This window comes from Pinus tabuliformis, chromosome 7 (assembly GCF_031772625.1).
Source record: "Pinus tabuliformis cultivar Carrire ecotype Pingquan chromosome 7, CPIR1, whole genome shotgun sequence".
Classification (NCBI taxonomy): Eukaryota; Viridiplantae; Streptophyta; class Pinopsida; order Pinales; family Pinaceae; genus Pinus; species Pinus tabuliformis.
In genome coordinates, this window is record NC_142293.1 from 116,852,698 (window position 1) to 116,879,625 (window position 26,928).

The window sequence follows — 26,928 nt, forward strand, 5'->3', positions numbered from 1 at the left end:
TAAACATGGTGGAAGAATCTCGCTATCTTCATTGGGTCTTTGGTGCAACAAATTCCTCGTTCATCACCCTCATTCCCAAGTTTCTTAATCTTGTCTCCTTCATAGACTATCATCCTATCTCATTGTGTAACACCATTTACAAGCTCATTTCTAAAACCATTGCTAACCGGATCAAACCTTTCATGTCCAAGCACATATCTATTGAACAATTTTCCTTTTTAGAGAATTGTGAAGTTCATAATGTTGTAGCAATCACCCAGGAGTGTCTTCATTCTATCAAGACCTCTCATTTGAATGCTTACCTTATGAATATTGACCTCAACAAGACATTTGAGTGTGTTGATTGGTAACTTCTATGGATGGTCCTTCATAAAATTGGCATTGGACCTATAATGACAAACTAGATTAAAGCTTGCATCAATAATGCATCATTTGCAATACTGATCAACAATTTTCCTGCAACTTTCCTCACAGTCTCTAGAGGTCTCCATCATGGCTACACTCTATCCCCCCTCATGTTCCTCATCATCATTGAAGGTATTTATAGAAAAATTTCAGAAGCTCATGAGAGTAACCTCTTATCAAGATGAAAAATCGTTGACAGGGTCTCCCATTTAATTTTTGTGGATGACCTTCTTGCTATTGGGAAATCAAATCCCTCTGAATGGAAAGTGTTTTCATAATATTCTTGTAGATTTTGGATCTACCTTGGGACTATTCATGAATGAAAAGAAGTATTTATTGATTTATAATGATCTTCATGTGGAATGGATAGTGGAGATTTCTTGCATATTTGGGGTAAAAGTATCTCTTTTGGAGGATGGTTTCCAGTACTTAGGTTTCTCCTTAAAGTTGAAAGGATACAAAAAAAAATATTGAGATTGGCTACTTCTGAAACTAGAAAATTGACTCTCCCAATGGTCCCACTCATGGATCTCATTGGGAGGGAGTTTCATTCTAATCAAATATGTCCTTCATAACATTTATATTTACTAGATGCACATATTCAGACTCCCCAAAGGAGTCATCTGTAAGATCAACTCAATTGTTTCTGGCTTCTTGTGGGCTGGAACACAAACAGATCACAAATTCCATCTGGCTAGTTTGGAGATACTAAATCTTTTGGTTAAACAAGGTGGTTGGGGTTTAAAAGACACCTCCACATTCAAACTTTCTTTTCTCCTTAAAAATATGTTGCATGCTGTGAGCAACGATGGCCTCTGGAGTCAAATCATCAAGGCTAAATATCTTCAAAACAGGGTCCTATTGGTTGGATTCATGTTAGTTCCCTGGATCCTCCCAATATATCTATAACTTGGTGCAACCTTCTCCACTCTAAACATTGGTTTTTTTGGAACCTTAGATGGGATGTTGGCTCGGGATATTTTTTGCAAATTATCCTGGACTCCCTCTCTGGCCTGACAGGTCTGCATTTACTTTCTCCTCCTCTTATTACATTCCTGCAAAATCATGGTTTCTTTGTGATTAAGGATATTGCTTCTGCTCATCTTTCCTCTCAAGCTTTCCCTCATTGGGAAGACACCCCCAAGCTTGGAATTCCTAGAACAATGACTTCAGAATGGAAATATTACATTACTAATCTCAAGCTTGTTGGGATTGTCCTTTCATCAAAATCAAAAATATTCATTTGGTTCAGTGGCCCACAACTAGGGAAGGTCATTGTTCATGAGGAATTTCAAATTATCTACCAGCCTACTAAACAAATTCCTTTCTTTCCTTGGCTGGCTAGATCATGGAATTGCAATTTCCCACTCAAACTCAAATGCTTCTTATGGTTGGTGGTGCACAATCGGATCTTGAATTGGGAAATCCTTTGTAGGAGAGGCTATCAGGGCCCAGGCTAGTGGTGCCTTTCCTCTTTTGCTAGCGAGGATACCAACCACCTTTTTCTTCATTGTCCCTTTTCCTCCTCTGTCTAGACTTGTGTGCTTCAATTGATTAACTCCCCTGTTGATTGGGACCGCTCTGATATAGTCACTTGTCTTGGAAGTTGGACTGTGGACCATCAATCTTATGGTACATTGGCCTACTTCATCATCTGGGGCAAACTAGTTGTAAAATTATATCTTTCTATCTTGAACAATCTTCCTTTTCACCCTCTTGCCCCAAGAGTCCTCCTCCTCCTCGTAATATCTAGTCCAACTTCTCGGTTTGCTTCTTTGATGGAGCTTCCTCCTTTGGACTATGTGGATGCAGAATGGCCATCCATCTTGGGCATGGGACATTTTACAGATTCCACTAGCACTGTGGTATGGGAACCAACACACTAGCAGAATTATTTTCCCTCTTGGGTGTTCTGTTCTATGCTAAAAGACTTGGACTTAGGGATCTAACCATTTTTGGATACTCCAAGTCAGTCATTGACTAGGAAAAAGACAAAGGATCCATTAAATCCCCTAATCTCGATCCCTAGAAATGCAGAATACAGACCTTGATCCATGAGTTTCACTCTGTCTCCATTTCCCACATATACAAGATCCAAAATGGTGAAGTGAATTGTCTATCTAATGAAGGTTGTTTTCTAAAGACTGCAAGGATTTTTTTCCAATTATATGCTTCTGCCTCATTGAAAGGGAAGGGACATTTCATGATCTAATTATGAATTCTAGGAGCAAGATCTGTTACACAATGCTTTGTTTCCTATTTTTTGTCATTTGTCTGCTCAAATACATGTTTTTTTCTCCTGGTTTACATAGTAATTCTCTCCGCTCTCACTGTAAAGTCTATAATTGTTTTTGAAACTATCATGGAAGTTGTGATACTGATATTTTCTTTATTCACAGATGACATGGAGTTGATCTAATCATGGATAAAGTCCTCTCTAGAATATTTATTTTCATTATCTATAAATAAAAAAGTGTTTTTTATTCTTGGAAAAAAAAAATCATATATGGATTTCTATCAATGCTTTAATTCCACTTCTACCAAAATAGTTCATCTCTGATTCTGATTAGAAAAATTCATAAATTATCACATATGAGTCCAATACGAATAATTACATATATGAACTCCAAGGTTACACTATAGGGACCTCCTACATTTTAAAACAAGAAATAAATTAAACAACTTAAAATATATCAAAATTATAACTATTTTTTACCATAAATATAAATATGTTCCTCATGCGTGATCTTAGCTTCAGGTCATAGTGTGCTGATAGTGATCAACTTTTCTAGAAAAAAATCACACCCAAATTCACCTCTCGTTCCCATTCTTATAAGAACAACTTCGCTTCCAATCTACATTATTTTGAATCTTCGTTGCCCAACTATTTATCATCTTTGTATGTTGGAAATATTAATCCCAACCACTGTGTTAAACACTCTGACAGAAACTATACTTGTCAGAAGTATTTTTGCAGTTTATGATTTTGTGTGCAGGCGAAAGGACTAAAGTCTAAAAAAAAAGTACATCACTGACCATTCTGCAACACAACAAAGAGTTTAAGGCACTAATGAATTTTGGTAGATGTGTATGGGTTCACTCCGCAGTTGTTACCCACACTCCACAACACCTGCAAGTTCAGAAAACCATTTATTATGTAAAATTGCCCGTGTTGTGTATTAATGTTTTCTCTATCTTGAATTAATGAGTCAAATGTATGTTTTGTATAAATATCACTGTAAAATTCATTTTCAAGGTTGAGCGAGAGAGAGGGTGAAAGTCTAAGAGGTAAAAAGAAAATCATCCAGCAAATTTTGGTGGGCATGTGAAAAAAACAATTTTTGTGTTTTATTGTGTGTTACTACGCAACCCTGGTGAAGCATAAATCACAGTAAGAGATTTCTTGTTTCACTTGGAGTAGCATCCTCCAATTTATTATGCAATTTATCATGCAAATTTATTTTCCTATGTTTTGAAATATAATAAAAGATATGTTATGTTGCAATGTGGTATTAAACTTTCACAAGTAGATTCACCACAATGATTTTTCTTTTACTATGTTTTTCTTCCATGAGTTTTGTGTTTTAATTAAGACTCTCTGTAGTTGCAATTTCCTTGCCGCAATTGATTTCTAGGCCAGACTCTTCTCCTCTACCCCTATGAAATTTTCTAACATGGGATCAGAGAGGTTTAAACTTTTTTAGTCTGAAAACATGTGTTTTTACTTGCAATTAAAAATTGTTTTGAGGGAAAATTTATTTTGGAGCGTATTTACCAGCGGGTAGAATTTATTTTTTCACTCAAAAATGGAAACAACAAGCACAATCTTGACTAATCCTCAGATACCTTAGTTTAATGGGAAAAGTACTTGCAATTACAAATTGTTTTGAGGGAAAATTTATTTTGGAGCGTATTTACCAGCGGGTAGAATTTTTCTTTTCACTTAGAAATGGAAACATCAAGCACAAGCTTGGCTAATCCTCAGATACCTTAGTTTAATGGGAAAATTTATGATTATTGGGCTATTACAATGAAGGCTTTGTTTTCTTCTCAAGACATTTGGGATTTGGTGGAGAATGATTTTCAAGGACTAGCAGATGCAACATCATACATTGTCTTGTCTCAAGCATAAAGGGATTTCTTGAGGGACAACAGGAAGAAGGATGCAAAATCCCTCTTCTGCATTTTTCAAGCAGTACATGAAAGTATTTTCCCAAGGGTTGCAGCAGCAATGAAGTCCAAGAAAACATGGGACACCCTCCAGACATCCTACCAAGGCATGGAAAAATTCAAGACAACAAAACTAAAAATGTTGAGGAGAGACTTTGAGACACTTTGTATGAAAGAGTCTAAAATGTAGAATCATTTTTTACACATGTAATTGGATTGGTTACTCAAATAAGGTCTCATGGTGAGACACTTGAGGAAAGGAGAATAGTTGAGAAAGTTTGGAGAAGTTTGCCAGCAAAGTTTGATTCCATTGTTGTGGCCATAGAAGAGACAAAGGATCTCTCATAGTTCTCAATGGATGAGCTTCATGCATCACTGATTTCTCATGAACATAGACTGAATAGAGCAACAAGCTCCTCATTGGAGCATGCCTTCAAGATACAAGTTTCATTTGGTCAAGGTAGAGGTAGAGGAAGATCATATGTTAGAGGAAGAGGAAGGAGCCCACGCAAAGGTGGAAGAAGAAGCCCTTCAAACTCAAGTGGAAGAGGAAGAAATCAAAATCCAAATCAAGGCCAAATCCAAAATCAAGCACAAGGTCATAGGTATGATAAATCTCAAGTCCAATGTCATTACTGTAAGAAGTATGGTCATTATGCAAATGAATGTGGAAAGAAGCAATATGATATTAGTAAAAAACCAAGTGTAAATTTCACAAAGGAAAATCAGAACCATGATAACATGTTTTTAGCTTGTAATGTAGCACAAGAAAAACAAAGTGATATATGGTATCTAGATTCGAGGTGCAGCAACCACATGTCAGGGAACATAGAAATGTTTTCCAATCTAGATGAAAGTGTGAAAACTGAAGTGAAATTAGAGATTGATAGCAAAGTATCTGTCATGGGGAAAGGAAGATTCAATATTCTAACAAAGAAGGGGTTGAAGAAGTACATCTCAGATGTTTACTTTGTCCCTGGTTTGAAGCATAACCTCATAAGCATTGGACAACTCATGAAAAAAGGCTACAATATATTTTTAAAAAATTATGAGTGCAAAATTTGGATAGCCCTCCAAGTAGACAGTTGATTGCAAAGGTTCAGATGACAAACAATAGAATGTTTCCCCTAAAGATAAGATCAAATTTGAAAGAAGAAGGTGCACAAGCAAAACTATCATTGAACTCACAAGATGATGGAAGAAAATATGCAACTATCACACAAGTAAACTTTCAAGTAGAGGTCAAAGATGAAAAATGGTTATGGAATTTTAGATTTGGACATCTCAACTTTGGAGGTTTGCATATGTTACATAGGAAAGACATGGTGAAGGGATTTCCACTCATAGAAAAACTGGACAGCCTATGTGAAGGATGTATCTTGGGAAAGCAACATAGAGAGACATTTCCAGCAGGAAATTCAATACGGGAAAAGACACCTTTGGATATTTTCCTTTCAAATTTATGTGGACTAATGAAAACACCCTCAATTGGTGGCAGCCACTATTTATTGAACTTCACAGATGACTACAGAAGGAAGACACAGATCTATCTCCTAAAACATAAAAGTGAAGTGTTTGAGCACTTTCGTCAATACAAAGCTCTTATTGAGAAGAAAAGTAGACATTACATCAAAGTCCTTAGCACTGACAGAGGTGGCGAATACATCTCAAATGATTTCCTACATTTTTGCAGGGAGCATGGAATTCACAAGAAATTTAAAACAAGGTATACACCTCAACAAAATGGTGTTGCAAAAAGGAATAATATGACCATTATGGAAATGAAAAGGAGTATGTTGAAGGAAAATCATTTTCCAAATGATTATTGGGTTGAAGTTGTCGCTTGTGCAACATATATCATTAATAGGTTTCCAACCAAAAGTGTTATGGATGTGGTTCTTGAAGACGCATGGAGTGGAAGAAAGCATAGTGTCACTCACATGAGAGTCTTTGGTTGTATGGCATATGAACATGTCCTGGATGAGTTGAGGAAGAAGTTGGACAACAAGGGGGATCAATGCATATTTGTTGGTTATAGTGATGAATCCAAGGCATACAAGCTCCACAATCCATCAAACAAGAAGGTCATAATTAGTAGAGATGTGGAATTCATAAAAGAGGAAGCATGGGATGGAATTTTAGAGAAGACAATCAATGTGAAAGGATGTATACCACATGAGAACAAAGAGGAATTGACAACAACAAGAAATTCGTCAACAGTGCCTCCATCTAATCCTATTCAAGTGCAGCAAAGTAGGCAACGAGTAACACCATCAACAAATAATAGGACAAAATTGTGCAGTTAAGCGAGTGCTTCTCCAAGCATGTCACAAAGTGCAACACTAAGTGACATGTCAAGCCCATCTTCAACAAGCACAAGAAGAACAAAATTCAGAAATTTAAATGAGATTTATGAGCAAGATGAAGTTGATAGTAGCGCTGGTATAAATTCCTTATTTTCAATGGTTTGTCATGTAGATGACCTAATCCATTTCGAGGATGCAGTCAAAGAGGAAAAATGGGTTGCGGCAATGGAGGAAGAAATAGAAGCAATAGAAAAGAATGACACATGGGATTTAGAGAACCTTCCATAAGGAAAGGAAGTCATTGGAGTGAATTTGGTCTATAAGACCAAGAGAAATGTTGAAGGAAAGATTGAAAGGCATAAAGAGAGGCTAGTTGTCAAAGGATACAAGTAGCAACATGGAAGAGATTATTTGGAGACATTTGTGCCAGTCGCGAGGATGGAGACAATGCATAAAATTGTGGTGATTGCCACACAACATAAATGAAAGTGTGTCAAATGGACATGAAATCAACATTCTTGAATGGAGTGCTGAAAGAGGAAGTTTATGTTGCGCAACCAACTGGTTATGAGGTAGAAGTCCAAGAAGGCAAGGTGTATAAGTTGAGGAAATCTCTTTATGGGCTGAAGTAAGCACCGCGTGCATGATATAGCAGGATAAATGCTTACTTATTGGACAATGGTTTCGACAAATGTGATGGTGAGCCTACTCTCTACATCAAAGAGAGCGATGGTAAGATTCTTATCGTTGTCTTATATGTAGATGGTTTGGTGTTTATAGGCAATGATGATTTTCTTATCGTTGATTTCAAAGAAGTCATGAAGAGTGAATTTGAAATGACTGACTTGGGGTTGTTAAGGTATTTTTTAGGCATAGAAGTGAAGCAAACAGAAAATGGCATTTTTATTTCTCAAGAAATGTATGTAGAAGACATTTTGGAGAGGTCTAATATGCAGAATACCAAGCCCATGCCAACTCCAACTGTCATGGGGTTGAAGTTGAGCAAATAATATTGCAGTAGCAATGTCAATCTGACATTATACAATACTATGATAGGCAGCTTGATGTATTTGACCGCCACTAGGCCGGATATAATGTATGTAGTGAGTCTAGTGTCGAGGTTCATGGAAACACCCAAGGAAACACATTGGCAAGAACGAAATGGATTTTAAGGTATGTCAGTGGGACAAAAGAGTATGGTATTTTATATGCCGCAACAAATGATTTCAGGCTGCTTGGTTACACTGATAGCGATTGGGCAGGAAGTGTCAACGACAGAAAAATTACATCTGGATATGTTTTTTTAATTTGGGTTTCGAAGCCATTTCATGGGCCTCCAAGAAGCAACCAATAGTGTCACTATCAACAACAGAAGCTAAAAGTGTTGCCACAACAACAACAACATATCAAGAATTTTGGATGATAAGGATGTTGAAGGATCTTCGCCACAACCAAGAGGGAATGACAACTATTTTTGCGAAAGCACTTCCATAATTGCATTATCAAATAACTATGTTGTTCACAAGAGGACCATGCATATTGATGCTAAATATCATTTTATTAGAGAGTAGATTAACAATGATGAAATTGTGTTGTAGCACTCCAGATCGCATGAACAATTCGCTGATATTTTCACAAAGTTGTTGGCACGTGAAAGTTTTGTTTATCTCAGAGATTGCTTGGGAATTTTCAATGGTGGCAGTTGTGATTAAGGGGGAGTGTTGGAAATATTAATTCCAACCATCGTGTTAAACACTTTGACAACATCCATACTTGTCAAAAGTATTTTTGTAGGTTGTGATTTTTTTTGCAGACGAAAGGACTAAAGTCTGAGTAGAAGTACATCGCTGATCATTCCGCAACACGACAGAGTGTTTAAGGCACTTAATGAATTTTGGTAAATATGTATAGGCAAGCATTCACTCCGCGATTGTTACCCACACTCCACAACACCTGCAAGTTTAGAAAACCATTTATTATGTAAAATCGCCCATGTTGTGTATTAATGTTTTCTCTGTCATCAATTAATGAATGAAATGTATGTTTTGTATAAATATGAATGTAAAATTCATTTGCAAGGTTGAACGAGAGAGAGGGTGAAAGTATGAGAGGTAAAGACAAAATCATGGAGAAAATTTTGGTGGGTTCTTGAAAACATCAGTTACTGTGTTTTACTGTGTGTTACTCTACAACCATGGTGAAGGGTAAATCGTAGTAAGAGCTTTCTTGTTTCACTTGGAGTAGCAACCTCCAATTTATCATGCGAATGTATTTTCCTATGTTTTGAAATATAATCAAAAGTATGCTATGTTGTGATGTCATCTTAAACTTTAGTAGATTTACCGCAACCATTTTCTTTTACTCTGTTTTTCTGCCACAAGTTCTGTGTTTTAATTAAGCCTGTGTGTAGTTATGATCTGTGTTTTGATTAAGTGTAGTTATGATTTCCTTGTGGCAACTGAATACTTGCCTTGTTGCAACTGATTTCTGAGTGAGACTCCTCTCCTCTGCCTTGTGAAAGTTTCTAACATTGTCCAATCCTTCGAAGATCTGATCACAAGATTATGAGATTCAATACAAATATTCGTAAATGGCTTTTGGGATGTTATCTATTCAATTGCTCCAATTAGTCAAGAATTGTTTGCATCATGTAGAGGAATTAGAATATCTAGACTACATTTCATATATAATAAATCGTATTAGCAAAGTGTTAGACCAAAGCATACATAACACACAATAGATTTATACTGAAAGACTTAGACGGAAAAAGCAGAGAATAATTCACAGAGACAGACAAATGGAGAAACAACAAGATTACTCAATGAGAAACAACGGAATAGTTAAAACAATCACTGGAGAACAGAAATCACTTTTCATTACATAACAGGCTTGAGCCTTGGCTTGCTTGCTTTCCTTGCCCAGAGAAATTACAAATTTATAGAGGCAAAAGAAGGATCTAGAATCTTGTATGTGATTCAGATGGAGATCTGGAATGATCTAGAAACTAATGGTGGTGTAGAAAGATCTAGAAACTATTGGCGGTGTAGAAGAATCCAGAATCATGCATGTGATTCTAGAAACTATTGGCGGTGTAGAAGGATCTAGAATCTTGCATGAATTTGGCTTGACACTTAACATTCTCCCACTTGAAGCCAAATAAGAGTCATCAAGTCACACCGAGTCCTACCATGCCTCTACATAACTCATGTTTATTTCGTGGTAGAATCTTAGTGAGCATATCAGTAGGGTTCCTATTTGTATGGATCTTTTCCAAGGATAATTGTTCTTCCTCCAACACATGCCGGATCCAATGGTACCTTAAGTCAATGTGCTTGGTTTATGAATGAAATGTTGGGTTTTTCTCCAAGTGAATGGCACTCTAACTATCACAATATAACACATACTTGTCCCGCTTTAATCCTATCTCTCCTAGGAATCGCTGCATCCACAACATCTCTTTACAAGCTTCTGTTGCAGCTATGTAGTCTGCTTCTGTTGTAGAGAGGGCTACTATTCTTTGTAGCCTTGACACCCAAGATACTCTACACCTGCAACTGTATACAAATAACCTGTAGTGGACTTTCTGGTATCCATATCTCCAGCCATATCCGCATCTGTAAATCCTTTAAGAACAGTCTCATCATGACCAAAACATAAACAATAATGACTAGTACCCTTGAGATACCTCAAAATCCATTTTACTACTTGCCAATGTTGTTTGCTTGGATTGGCAAGGAACCTACTCACTACTCCCACTGAATATGCAATGTCTGGTCATGTGCATACCATGGCATACATCAAACTGCCAACTGCTGAAGCATAAGGAATCTTGCTCATCTCTTCTTTCTCCTTGTCATCACTAGGACATAATTCAGTACTCAGCTTGAAGTGGGCTGCAAGGGGTGTACCAACTGGCTTGGCATCCTTCATATTAAACCTGTCAAGCACCTTCTTGATATATTTTTCTTGTGACAACCACAACTTTTTGTTTTTCTTGTCACGCATAATCTGCATGCCCAATATTTTTTGTGCTGGTCCCAAATCCTTCATTGCAAATTTGCTACCCAAATATTTCTTCAACCTAATGAAATTATTCTTATCATGCCCAACAATCAACATGTCATCCATATATAACAATAATATGATATATTTTCCTTTATCATACCTCTTGATATAGATACAATGGTCAGTTTACAACCTCTGAAAGCCATGTTCCAACATGAATGAATCAAATTTCATGTACCATTGTCGAGGTGCCTATTTCAACCCATAAAGACTCTTCTTCAACCTACAAATAAGGCTTTCTTTGCCTCTTTCTATGAAGCCTTCTGGCTGCTCCATATAAATGTCTTCCTCCAATTCACCATGGAGGAAAGCAGTTTTTACATCTAACTATTCACATTCTAAGTCTAAAGCAGCAACTAGACCAAGAATGACTCTAATGGATGATATTTCAACAACAAGGGAGAAAATTTCAGTGAAGTCAATACCTTCTTTTTGGGCAAAACCTTTCACTACCAAACTTTCTTTATACCTTTCCTTCTTTTTGTCACCTTCATGCTTAATCCTGTACACCCATTTGTTTTGTAGAGCCTTTCTACCTTTTGGGAGGTTTACCAACTCCCAAGTTTTATTTTCCTGCAAAGAGTTCATTTCTTCTTCCATTGCTTTCTTCCATTCTTTATTGTGCTCGACTTTACAAGCTTCTTGAAAACAATTAGGTTCACCTTCATTAGTCAACAAAATATAGTTTGAAGGAGGATACCTTTGTGAAGGCTTACAAGGCCTAGAAGATCTACGAACCAATTGTGGTGGTGCATTATCAGGTTGAATGTCCTATAAAGGTTCCTATAAGATTCCTTCTTCATGTTGTTCATCATTTTCCACTTATTATTCTTCATGCTCCTGAATTTTTTGTTCATTTTCTTGTATTTGTAGTATGTTTTCCTGCTGCTCTTCAAACCTGTCAATAACCTTCTTGACCTCCAACTCACCTACAGTCCTCTTGAACATTTATGACTCATTAAATATAACATCCCTGCTTCTAATAATTTTATTTTTGGCTAGATCCCATAGACGATAACCAAAATCTTCATCCGCATATCCCAAAAATATGCATTTAATAGATTTATCATTCAGCTTAGTTCTATTTTCTTTGGGAATATGTACAAATGCTTCACATCCAAAGATTTTCAAATGAGAATAATTCAACTTCTTACCAATCCAAACTTCTTCAGGGATACCACCATCCAAGTCTATAGTTGGAGATCTATTTATGAGGTAGCAAGCGGTCTTGACTACTTCAGCCCAAAAATTCTTCTCCAAACTGGAATTGGACAACATACTTCGCACATCTCCCATAATGGTGTGATTCATCCTTTGTGTGACACCATTCTGTTGAGGAGTACCAGGCACAGTCTTCTCATACTTTATGCCAAACCTATTACAGTATTCCTTAAATGCATTTGAGCACTATTCTCCACCATTATATGTTCTTAAACACTTCAGCAATTTGTTAGTCTCTCTTTCAACAGCAACATGGAATTTTTGAAATATTCCAAACACTTCACTTTTATTTTTCATAGGATATGCCCAAACCTTCCTAGATGCATCATCTATAAACGTTACAAAATATGATGCTCCTCCTAATGATTTGATGTTAACAGGCCCAAACACATCTGAGTGTCCCAATTCTAACACATTTTTCTTTCTATCATGGCCACCTTTAAGGAATGAAACCCTTCTTTGTCTACCATATATACAATGCTCACAAAGATCAAAATTGTAGGATTTAAAACCTGGCAATAAAGTTTTACCAACAAGGATTTTTAAGCCCTTCTTGCTCATGTGACCCAAAGGCTTATGCCACATATCTATTGAATTTCCTTCTTTTGTGATAGTAGCGAAATCTAATTTTCCTATCAGTGTCTTCAATATGTATAATTTTCTTGTCTTGGGTCCTTTGGCCACGACCAATGCACCTTTGCTAATTTTCCAACCTTCTTTTCCAAATCTTGTCGAATAGCCTTCATCATCCAGTCGTCCCATAGAGATCAAACTCATACGCATTTTTGGTACATGCCTAACCTGTTTCAACAATATATCTTGTCTATCTTTCATCTTGATCTAGACATCTCCCACTCCAACAATACTACAAAAATGATTATTCCCCAAGTGCACTCTACCATAATCACAAGGATTAGATGAAAGAAAACTATCTTTGCATGGGGTTACATGGTGAGATGCCCCAGACTCAAGGATCGAATCAAAGCTACTGCTAGATGTATATACACATGCATCTTCTACTCAAACAGTGAACAACACATCACCATCTGTGGCTACAGCAGTAGACTCACCTTCATTTGTGCTGGATGGCTTGTGATTTGTATTAGACGGTCTCTAATCCTTTTGTCCTTTCTTCCAGAATCAACATTCTTTCTTCATGTGCCCGGTTTGCCACAATGAAAGTAGATGATTCTGCCTCTCCTTGATTTTGATAGGCCTCTCAATCTTGATCGCCTTTGCCGGCCTCGATCCATTCTCCTACCACGATCAGCTAGAGTTGGAGCCTCTCCTCCCTAGTTTTCCACAATTGACTTGCATCGTAGTTCCTCATTCATTAAACTGCTGCTGACATCATCAAACCTCAGCGTCCTGTAGTTGTTGAAGTGCTCATAGCTACAATTAAATTTCTGTTGTAGGGAAAAGTATCCGACTCGGATGACCCTATCCCACTCTAAGGGTGACAGTTCCTTAGCAACAACTGTAAAACAAACTACTTAAGGTTTACTTCTTTATGAAAGCAAAAGAGAATGGAGAAAGCACTAACCGTTGCCTTGCGCTTAATGTTGAATCCAAACTCTTCTCTTTGACCGCTTGCTCCTAGCTCTTTGTCCTTCTGCTCGCCCAGCTACGATGAGATCCTGCAAAATAACAAAGAAGGAAACTACAAGAGGCATGCAATCATAACTGGTTCATGGATTAGTGTAAACCAAACATGCAATCATCATAATATATAATTGAAACAAGAGCACATAGAAGAACCTCAATAGCTTTTATTAATGAAGAAATAAAGGTTCTGAGAGTATTACAACCATTGAAGGCTCCAACCTAGCAACACCTCCCAGCAGAAAGAATTGCTCTTCTTCACCTCTCTCAAACAATCACCCAATAACTCAATAGTGAAACCAACAGCATATCATTACTTTGCACAAAATTCCAGCCTCCTGAGCTCATAGGAGAGAGCTCAATATATAGATGAATTGAGAAAGGATGAGTCAGCTTGCAACTGATGTGTAGCTGCCTTGTGTCCTCTCTCTCTTCAGTTAATCTTTAGTTGATCTTCAGTTCTTGAGTCCACTTGGAGAACTTTGCTTCCACTTGGAGAAACAGAGCCTCTGACTCATCACAAGGCGAAATACCTGATCCAAGTGTCATTTTTGGAAGATTCCAAAGCAATGACTCACTGTGCCACTTGTCCCTTCTCGCTTAGCGCAGGTGGCCTTTGTCCCACTTGCTTTGCAACGCAGGTACACCATGGAGAAACTGAGTTTCAGCGCAGAAACCTAGTGGAGCACCTGCTTTGATTTCAGGATTGCTTGTTTTTGAGTGTTTTCAGGTGGAGAACTGATCTGAGAGCTGTTGGTTTGCTGACCTTGTTCCTCTAGGGGTAAGAACATCATGTTTAGGGAACTTTGGATCCCTTGGATTATTGACAATTCATGCTTGTTGCTGTAAGGCACAAAATTGTCTATAACAGATGCCCCCTAAAGTATGAGGTCGTTTATCGGGTGAAATGCTTTATTGAGAGGATCCGAAGTTCATTCAATCTGCTGAGAAGTGTCCTGTAATAAGATACAATACAATACATTATTTTTCATACATTTTTCATGATCTAGCTGAGGCGGGCATTCCCATGCTCAGCTTTATAAATACATTTTGGTACATAGAACAGACGATCGTCTGATTGTAGACTGATAATTCTCTGCTGAAATTATCATCCTTTGAGAAGGATGATCATCTGCTGTAATGGTGTACATATCAAATGTCTTTATGTCCTGAATATATATCGCAGCCCGGATGGATGAAACTAGATCCGGGGTCTTCAATCTCTTCCGATCTTCACTCGATGTACAAGTCGATCCATGTGAGAATTTCTTGAAGTCGAACATGGAAAGACATCGCTTGATTACCGGTCAATGATGTAAACCGTTAACAAGCACGAGAGGAGTCACCGATAAGGATGATGACCCTCAAGGTACGGCAGTACAATCCACATGGTGGGAATAAAAGACTTGGCGTCGACCACCATGCAAAATCTTCTGGTCGAAGGTCATTGACGTATACCTGTCGCCGGAAGTGAGAAACTTGCCATTGAGGCATGCAAGCTTCAAAGTACTGAGGGGGGTGTTCCTAGATCAACTCCTTGGATAATGAGCTGATGTCGACAAGGAGCGATCCGTCAAAGGAGGGCCTTAATGAATCCCACATCAGTGACACGGAACGGAGCTAGTGATTGTGATGAGGTGAAAACAAACTGTGATGTATGATTCAGGGTGGCGGTCATGAAGTGGATGAAGGATAATGTATGGCAGTGGGTGGAACACGGTTGACTCTTTACAGAACCACATCTCTTGAACATATAACGACACTGATGTGATGGATTGGTAGCATTACCCCAATTGTGGATGGTGTGGCGAAGACCATGGTTATGAGACCGGTGAATGAAACAACCCAACCCGATGTGATACGGAGGACAAAGTGTCATGTTCAAGAGCGACTTGCTACCATTAATGCTGTGAGGTTCTCCCAATTTTTCCCCAGTCATTGCTGACCAGTACCTCTTTATTTTTGTCAAGCTTGAGGAGGATAACATATGCTTGTTCTATAACCTGCCCTTCGGGCAAGCCCATCGCTATGTTTTAACGAGCCTAGCGATAGGGAAACTCGTTCTCGTCTAAAGACAAGTTTGTCGCTATTTAATCATTTTAACGAGTCTAACGACAAAGAAAACTCGGTCCTTTTCATTTTTAGAGAGTCTGAAAAGGTACGAAAAGTTAACTCCAAAATTCCTTTTTCGTCTTCTAATCCCTTAAGTCCGAAAAAGTATAAAACAATACAGAAGGGATGAATTTTCGATTTCTTTAACGAGTCGAACAAAACAAGCGCTCGATCTTTTTGTGTAATAATGCCTCAGGTCCAAAAAGATTAAAATCTAGAGGAGGGATAGCTCTTCTTGTCCTTTAACGAGCTGGAAGGCCAAAACTCGACAAACTTTTCATATTTTACGAGTCAGTGAAAAGAGCTCAAAGAAGACTCGTCTTTTGAGGAACGAGTGATGAACAGGGATAGCAGCAGATTCCAGGTACAGGTTGGAATTCTCCAATCACGGCAGTGTCACAAGGATGGCTAAGTGAAATCACTCTTCGCAGCTGTTCCTCAAAATGGGTAAACAAACATATGGGGGTGAACGATTGGCCAAATGAACGGATGGAGGTGATGGCATATAAACACGACCAAGGGCTTTTAATATGGCTTTCAAAGGTTACATTTCTCGAGGTTGTTTACCGGTTCATTTTTTCTGGATGAGCTTGAACTGTAGGGAAAGATTGCTCACAACTTGTGTTTATTTTTTAACGAGCATGAACATTGCTAAAACTGCTCGAATATACCAGTCTTAATACAAGGAATGCTTTTAGGTGAGGTAATCTTATTTAAGGAGCGATACCTCACTAATTACTCCGATTTGGCAGGTTTTAACTTTTGCCCTTCATCCCTTTTTATATGCAAGCTGGAAACGGCTAATCCTACGAGTTTAACGGGTTAGACCTACAGGTTTAAAGGGAGGACCTAAAAATTTAAAAAAAATAAATAGTCGTCCCGTGCTTGCACTCCAAAAGGTTTGCATGCCCCCAGGTATAAAGTATAATTTCGAGATTCTGTCCTCTTACTTATTATCCGAAAAATGGTTTTGTTTGCTGCCGCAAACTAAACTCTCTTTTCGGCGATGTCTATCATTAGGTTGCTAAGGATGGTGACTACTTGTTGCAGCAATTTCCTCTCTTTCTTTGAAGACTGCCCCTACTTCTCTTTTAAAACATATTGTTTTAATGGGTGAGGCTTGACATTCAAAGATGGTGCCTTCTTGCTGCCACAAATAGATCCCCTCCTTAGGAGAGCCCACTTCTTTAGACAAAGGGAGCGATTCTTCCGCTTCAACATAACTTTGACAAAAGAATTTTATCCTAGAACAACCCTCTCTTCCTTTTTTGGACGGGGTACGGACTAGTCCATTCTTCTGCGGAAATTAACTTTATACCTAAGGTTTTCTCTGCCCGAGGCAGGCCAGGGTGCATGCCCCCTGGGTCCCAGTTCTTTCTTTCCGAATTACTCGCATTCATCGGGAAGTAGAACCGGGGGTGGTGGCATTCCTTGAGTGAATAAACCGTTAAGGGATGGTATTTGACTATTTGCGATGCGTGATCCTGGAAATGAAAGTTGGTCTACGAGCTTGACCATTCTTCCTTCGTGCGGAAAACACATGACTCTGAAGAGGGAGGACACTATCGCCTCCATGCAATATATATAGTCTCGTCCAAGGAGTAAGTTATAAACCAAGGGTCCCTGGACGACCATGATGTTCATATGAACTGTCTTCCCTTTCAATGTAACTGGAACATTGGGGAGAATTCCTAACGGGTGACTGGTTCCTTTATCAAAACCTGATAGATTTCTCATCTCAGGTAAAAGCGCTGGGCAACCCAGTGCTTTCCAAGCAACAGAGGAAAGGATACTCACAGATGCCCCTTCATCAATGATAGTTCCAGCCATCACCATTCTGTAGATTTGGACTATGATTCTGAATGGGATATTGGCTGGTAACCGGGGTCTGCCTAGTTGATTCCAATCAAAGGATACAACTAGGTTGCTCGGTGGTGGGACCGAATACACGGCCGGATACGACCCTGACGATGTTCCTTCCTGCGATAAAGGAATGGGCGCATTGCCCTGATGCTCATCAGAGTCTGTGTTGATGAAAAGAATATGGACGGTGTCATCCTTATCCTCTTCAGTGAGGGTGTCATTTGAAGATGGGTCTTCAATGACGGGGTCATTGGAGGATGAAACCTCCGAAGGAAGAACGGGGTCGACTGCCGTTTCGACCTTTAGACTTTCGTCTGTTCTGGATTCAGTAGGTTCATTTTCAATGACCGACACTTCAGCTGACCACTTGAGCGAGTCAGCTGTATTTTCAACTACCGAGGGATTAGGCGCGAGTTTTTGGTATTCAGGAGGAAGTCGTAACGGTGAAACCGGACGATCTTCCAAAACTCTCTTTGCCTCATCTAAGAATGGACATTTGTGGATGACGTGATCGCCTTCACACAATATACAGGGTGATCTTGGTCTCCCTCTTCGTTCTTCACTCCCGCTAGTTGACGGACTGCAATCAACATGACTACCAGAGGTTGATGCTACCGGATTGTGCAACCTTGGGGACCAGTCCCTTAGTATCCGGGGAATACAGGGACAATCACGATGGAAGTGGGCCCCTTTGCAAATGACACATGGCGATTTAGGCCCGGTTGGTGCAGTGTGTGGGTTTTTGTCAGCTGTCTTTTGCTTGCCCCCAGTCGCCTTCGCCATAGGCCCCTTCTGCTTCTTTTCTCTCTTCTTCTTTTCCTTCTTCTCCATGGGAGGCTGACTTTTGCCGGCTCTTCCTTGTGAAGATGAAGGATCAGAGGAAGAATTGTAAGAAGTGGAAGGCTGGTGGGTAGCTCTAGACTGTTCTGACTGTTGATTCGACTGCTCAGGATTAGTGGCGATCTGGACTACATTAGTTGAAAAGAGCCATACAGGTAGGCCAATTGTCAATCCTGGAAGTGACAATGTTGCCATATGAGGCGCACCAACATCTCCCCAAGAGGAGAAGGGATTTGGACTTCCACCAAGATTGTTTCCTTGGTTGGTGGGCTCCATACTTTTCAACTGAAAGATCAACGTGGGAATAACAGGTGATTATGTTCCGCTTAAAATAAATTTTATTAACGACGCTTTTAGACACAAACTTGCTTTTTCATGTTTTAAGAGTCGAGAAAAAGCTAAAGATGACTCTAGTCGCCTTCGATGTTTTAACGAGCCCGAAGTGACAAATGCTCGGATGGACTTTTTCAGTTATAGAGTTTGAAAAAGGCCAAAAGAAACTTCTCTGGAGTTCTAGGCAGAGGGTGTGCCAAACTTTTCGCGAAACCACAGAATACGTTTTACGGTACGGGTGGTCGATCTTCGTGAATGCTGTGTTCACTGCATCGCGATCAGTAGGGCGGTCGACACGGCTTCCTATGGATAAAGGATAATTGCCTATAGGGGTCTCCCAATATATACGCGACGGTACGTGGGAGCACAAGTCCGTATTAGTGCCACCGACTCTCAGGAGGAATCACCCACCTTCGTAGAGATCGACAGTCACTATGTTTAACGACGCCGGAACACGTCTCTACCTAGACCTCTATTTGTTTGCGTTATGTTACAAAGCGTTGTTATGTAAATTGGATTTATTTTAATGTTGATCTTGCTTAGCAGTTTGTCTTTAAGGATCACCACGAGATGTATATAACAAATTCCTGAATGCAGTCTAAGATGAGAAGCAAACTTTTCAATCCTTCAACTTTGAAAACCTTAACTACTGAGGGAAAAGAAAGGCAAATCTTTTCACACAGATCATAGAGCACACACTAAAATGCAAATCTTTCCTAAATCGTCAAGCACACAGTCAAATGCAAAATGCACAATGCATGTATTTTCTTTTCCCTTTCTTAATGTGGGTGGATTACAAAAAGAAAGTGGTTATATAACTTTGATTTCGATTTAAAGCGAAAGTAAACAAGTTTGTCCAAAATCAAAAGACACCTTAAGATTCACTTGCTTAATCACTGGAAATACATGAAATCAAACCATACTAACGAAAGTAAAATGACTAATCAGCTATGGACAGCAAACAAGCTAACTCTTTAGACCAGCAAAATGCCTAACACAGGTTCAGATCTAAAAGGCCAAAAGCATGACTAGTTTACTTTTCGTTATGGGAAATTGTAAATGAGTAAGAAATACAAAGAACAAGTACAATTTCATTATATAACAGAGGCAGAATGATGGCAAGTAATATTGGTTTCAAAACAGGCACAAGACTGACACCTAGCAACAAAACTAAGTGAAAACAGGCAAGAGAAAGGAGGAAACCCCAAATGCACTAGGCAAATTTGGGCCAACGCAGGCTCTGCACAGCCAAACTGGCTCTCAGCGCAGGTAGCCCCTTCGGGACCTGCGTTGCAAAGCAGGTAGCCTGTGTACTACCTGCTTTGGAAAACGAGAATTGCGTTTTCACAGTTTCCGGGTCATAATTTTGTCAAAAATGCACGGTTTTTGCTCAAATCAGAAGCAATCAGTCAAGCACACTCAAAGGGATGATTAAGAAGGTGCAAAGCTATCACTAAGAGCTTACAAGGATCCTTGTAGATCAGCTCTTCAAATCATGAATTTGCTCAGAAAATGAGCAAGAGTAGCTGCCCTCTACTTCGCTTTTGATATAGTCAAAAGCTTTTCGATTTGGTACTCTTTTGTTCAGGAAATGAATAGCAAAATACTACAAACACAATCAAACGGATACGCTCCCCAGTGGAGTCGCCAGTTTGTTTTAGGGAAAAGTATCCGACTCGGATGACCCTATCCCACTCTAAGGGTGACAGTTCCTTAGCAACAACTGTAAAACAAACTACTTAAGGTTTACTTCTTTATGAAAGCAAAAGAGAATGGAGAAAGCACTAACCGTTGCCTTGCGCTTAATGTTGAATCCAAACTCTTCTCTTTGACCGCTTGCTCCTAGCTCTTTGTCCTTCTGCTCGCCCAGCTACGATGAGATCCTGCAAAATAACAAAGAAGGAAACTACAAGAGGCATGCAATCATAACTGGTTCATGGATTAGTGTAAACCAAACATGCAATCATCACAATATATAATTGAAACAAGAGCACATAGAAGAACCTCAATAGCTTTTATTAATGAAGAAATAAAGGTTCTGAGAGTATTACAACCATTGAAGGCTCCAACCCAGCAACACCTCCCAGCAGAAAGAATTGCTCTTCTTCACCTCTCTCAAACAATCACCCAATAACTCAATAGTGAAACCAACAGCATATCATTACTTTGCACAAAATTCCAGCCTCCTGAGCTCATAGGAGAGAGCTCAATATATAGATGAATTGAGAAAGGATGAGTCAGCTTGCAACTGATGTGTAGCTGCCTTGTGTCCTCTCTCTCTTCAGTTAATCTTTAGTTGATCTTCAGTTCTTGAGTCCACTTGGAGAACTTTGCTTCCACTTGGAGAAACAGAGCCTCTGACTCATCACAAGGCGAAATACCTGATCCAAGTGTCATTTTTGGAAGATTCCAAAGCAATGACTCACTGTGCCACTTGTCCCTTCTCGCTCAGCGCAGGTGGCCTTTGTCCCACTTGCTTTGCAACGCACGTACACCATGGAGCAACTGAGTTTCAGCGCAGAAACCTAGTGGAGCACCTGCTTTGATTTCAGGATTGCTTGTTTTTGAGTGTTTTCAGGTGGAGAACTGATCTGAGAGCTGTTGGTTTGCTGACCTTGTTCCTCTAGGGGTAAGAACATCATGTTTAGGGAACTTTGGATCCCTTGGATTATTGACAATTCATGCTTGTTGCTGTAAGGCACAAAATTGTCTATAACAATTTCCCTTGCTGTCTGGCACAGAACACATTAGCAAAATAGCTCTAATTTCATTATCTAAAATTATTTTAACAGAGGCAAGTTGATTAGTAATAATATTAAATGCATTCAAGTGCTCAGCAACTGAAGCACCCTCATTCATTTTGAGATTATAAAGCTTCTTCATCAAGAACACTTCGTTTGATGTAGTGTTCTTCTCATATAGATCATGGAGCTTCTTCCATAATTCTTTTGTGGTCTTTTCTCCATACACATTGAAATAAACATTCTTTGCTAAATATTGGTGGATTGTTGCAATCGCCTTTCTATATAACTTATTCCACTCTTCATTTGTCATCGATGAGGATTTCTTTGTTGTGCCCTCAGTCGTCAAATACTGATCCTTTAAAATTAGTATATCGTCCATCTGTGATTTCCATAGGGAAAAATTAGCCCCGCTCAACTTCTCCATATCTGTAACCGATGTCTCCAATTCACGCCCCAAAACACAAAAACTCCACTTAAAAGTAAAATTTTAATTATTACTCTTTAAAATTTAGTAATAATGACCTTCCTCCTCCTTTTAAGATACCCTTTTCAAAATTAGTGCCCATTTTAAAATATACTTCTCAAAATTCCATCATATAATTATATATTTTCATAATAAATATAAAAAACATATATAATTTTTAACCTTTTCACATTTCACACATACATATGTTGGTTTGAGAAAAAAATTGACATATAGTGCAAGCTTGATGTGAAAAAAAACTTACAAACACCATGTTTCAACTCCAAAATCCACAAATCTCCACGTTTAGCAACACTTTTCAACATAGATCCACGACCTTGTTTTTCTTGCAGCAATTGTCTTTTAGTTCCACCTTTCCTAGCTATTTCCTGGACTCTCTTCTTTGCACGGATTTCCAATTTTTTGGATAGATCCTTCAACAGCTCCAAAGGTAACAACCAAGTTTTAATCAATGCAGAGTTAAGTGATAGCACTAGGTGGCTTGCACAGTGGATATTCTACCCTACCTCTGATACCAATTGTTAGACCAGAACATACATAACACGCAGCGAATTTATACTCAGAGACTTAGATAGCAAAAGTAGAGAATAATTCAGAGAGACAGAAAAATGGAGAAACAACAAGATTACTTAGTTAGAAACAGCAGAATACATAAAACAATCACTAGATAACAAAAATCACTTTGCATTACATAATAGGCTTGAGCCTTGGCTTGGTTGCCCAGAGAAATTACAAGTTTGTAAAGGCAAAAAAATGATCTAGAATCGTACATGAATTTGGCTTCACACTTAACACAAAATATGCATAAATTTGGCTTCACACTTAACACAACGTATCCTCTCTCAATGATAAAAGTGCAAGTAGTCTTCCATTTTGTGGATCCTGCTTCTGGATCCTGCGAAAAGCAAATGCGAGCATTTAACAGTACGTATGTTGAATGATGCCTTCACGTTTTCCAAATTAAACCCTTCGTTGCTGTCAATCGCAAACCATGCGCTTTGCACAATTGTAGGATTTATCCTATGGATTTCCATGTGTTGATATGCATTGCACATCCAAATCCATAAAAATTTATCTGATTACATTTTCTGATAACTGCATTTTGTTTCAATGGTGGACTGCTCACAAGCTGAATTGACAAAATGGATTTCAGCTCATGAAAATCCACTTTCTGTAGCCCTTTTGCAGTCGTACAAGGGCTTTGGACTTATCCAACGGAGCGTAGCAATGTAATTGATTTGATCTTCCTGAAAATGATTTTCTTCCACATTACCATTTCTTCGAATGGACACAACACGTTGTCGTTTCATCAAGGAATTAATAAATTTAACTGTCCGCGTTTGAGGTTCCACCCCCTAGTTTATCTTGATTGCTTATTCGCTTAATATTGGGCAATCAGATCAAATAATTGACCCTGCTCATATCTGTTGGATGGCCGAATATTCAGTGAATCAATAATCTAGATAAGAATGATCCTCATAGAATTAGAATTGAATTCTGAAAAATTTTAGTTACAGAATTAGTTTAGGTTCTGCGGTGGCTCTTCCACTTCCCACTGATCGTAACGCAAAAAAGAGAATATAAATTTGGATCATTACTTGGGCTTGGGTTTCTATCTCGTGGCTTTTAATGGATAATATAAATTTGTACATTACTTGGGCTTGGGTTTCTATGAACAATTTCTGGAGATTTGGATCAGTTAAAAATTTTGATTGTATAAGCATTGAGCTAATACTTTCATTGTAACAATTTATGTGTTATTATAGTCTTTCATCACTTGTCTGCGAAATTATTTTCAGGGTTTAAGTGTTAAAAGATTCATGGTCAAGAATAATATTAAGTATTATAGTCTTTCATCACTTGTCTGCGAAATTATTTTCAGGGTTTAAGTGTTAAAAGGATTCATCGTTAAGAATAATATTAAGTAGTTATAGGAATTCATAATAATTCTTGATGCATACTATGAAAACAAGTTTATGTTATTCTTTGTGTTTTAAAAGATTAAAGGGTCGCATTGTTGTATTTTTTTATCATTTATATATAGCATTATGAGTTATCAATATTTTTAAATTATAATTTTATTTATAATTTAAATTTAGTTATTGCTTTATGGGTCGTAGATATTTTTAAATTATAACTTCATTTATAATTTAAATTTAATTAGTTATATAATTACATTAGAAATATATAATATAGGAAATATAATATATTTTTTATTAGTTTCTTTATGTATTATATTTCTGGTATAATTTGTATATCATCCATTATATATTAACAAATGATTACTCATTATTGTATAATATCATATTAGTTAATTGGTAGATTAAGTATATTTTATAAAACATACTTTTAGTTTCATGTACATATAATATTAGATAATTTTACAATTTTCTTGTCTTTTTTTAACAAGAGGAAGAGGTTTACAAGTTAATGGAGCCTTAAAACCAATCAGGAATAGTTACTTTAGATGACTTAAGCTATCTAAAGAGCCTCAATTCAAGCCACATCTCCTATGTTGACGAACGGTCCAAAAACCCCATGAACTCCATCCAATACACGAATTAATTCTAGCCTAAACTCAACACACACATTAAAATTTTCATTTGATGTAAAATAAATAAAATTATTCCCTATTTTATGATTTTTATTTTTCCTTTTTAAATATTGATGATAAAAATTTAATGTCGTTTCACTAAATAAATATTTTATATATAATTTCTTCAGTGAAATAATGCTTAAAATTTAATAATATTTTTTTATTTAAAAATTATTCTCATATATAAACAATTATTACATGGATATAACTCCATTATAATGTAAAGTAAAGTAATTTTGATTTTTTTTTAAAATAAATTTATATATGTTTTAAGGAAAGGAATCAAATTTCTTGAATTGTAAATTTTTATTAGAATTTAAATTTATAAAAAGTTTGCACCTCAAGAGATTTGATTACTCTTCACACAATAGATTTGGGGTTATGTGTGTGTGTGAATTTTTATTGAAATTGATATTACTTCAAAATATCAAAACGTCAAAATATAATTACCAATTGTCCATGTTCTTTTCTTAGTTTACCATATGCAATCTCAATTTCGCAAAAGAAAAATCTAATATATTTACTTCCTATGAAGGGGAGAGTCATACTAAGATAAAAACAACTATTGTAAGTAGACAAGCCTATCAACTATAGAACTACAAAGACAAATACCATTTAGGTACAAAACAAAAGGGCAACAGTCTAAGGAAGTCACGAGAGGCGAGAGGAGCTAGATGTTTTACCTCACAGTGGAGATAGATCTTCAAGTTGGTTATTCAGGCATCCAAACTCTCCAAGCATGAATGTTAGAACCTTCGGGCAAATTTCGTATCATTTAGAGAAAAAAGGTGTCATATTTCTCTTCTTGTTTCTCCTTCATAACTTCGTCTCGGAGGGATTTTAATTCCCAATTAAGGGTAATAGAATTAAGGTACTATTTTTGTCTTCCCCCAGTATGAACAAGGTCAAGAAACCAATGGGAAACCTCTTCAAGGATATCTGAGTCAAAGAAAGCTTGAAAATCGTCAGCATAAAGGGACTTAATATGATTGATCTCAGCATGGATATTAGAAGGGACAACATATTGGTAGATGGTCAGTGCCTCCTGTGCCTATGATTGGGCACAAGTTTTACCTTGAGGTCCATAGCCACCCTCCCCTCCTCGGTGGTTACACATGCAATACCAATGCACAGAGTTCAAAAAAAGTGGATGTTGATAGAAGAGGATGGCGATTATAATTCGAAGGGAAGAGAAGTAAAGACAATGGATATCCAACAAAATGTGGAGGCAAGAATTGGCAGGAGGGATGAATACAAGGAGAAGGTAGAGAGGTGAGAAGGAATGATAAATATGTTGGACAGGGCAGGACTACAAAAATTTTCCACACACCATAATTCTTGGATCCAAAATCCAACAACAACAGAACACCAACCAACACTGCAACCAAAAAATATACAATCAAAGGAAGAGTGATTAAAATTAGGAGTGAGAATGAGTACCCTAAAATACCATAGCCCACGTTGACCCAACCTTCGAAATGTAGCACACAATAGATGGCGCAACGACTACAGTAGGAGGAAAATCCAATTCCAAAGGAAGCCACAACTCTCAAGCTAAAATTCGATAGCACAACTTGCAATTCACAGTGAATCATCACCCTATTCTCTCCTTAATTTCCTAATCGAGCAATAGTCATTTCTCAAAATGAATTGTGGACAAATATAAACCATTGTAGCTCCCATGGATGGAGTAGATAGGTCCAATTCTGAAAAAGGAAAAAGAAAGTTCTATGGGAAAGAAACTGATTTACCTTGCAAAATCCCCTCGACACCGCAAGACTACTAAGGAAATCCCATTTGCATCAGGGCCAGGATTGTATTACACCATATAACTCACAACAAGAGTTCTCTATTTAGAGTGAAGTTCGAAATGAAAATTTACTATATTCATAACTTGACAAAGGATTTTTCACATGTGTTTACATGTGGGGGATGGCCATGCCAACCCCCTCTTAACATGGCCATCCCCCTCTTAAATGTTACGTGAGGCAATGGGGTGGCAAGCTTACCTCCCAACATCTTGCGCACCCTCATTCCCCACTTTGATCAAGGAGGTTAGATATATATATAAACTCCATATTGAACATGGAAGAAATTACACATTTCCTTTATAATTTTAAACAAGACACTAATAACATATCTTAACCAAACAAATTTCTTATTTTCATTTGTTTTATATAATATGCA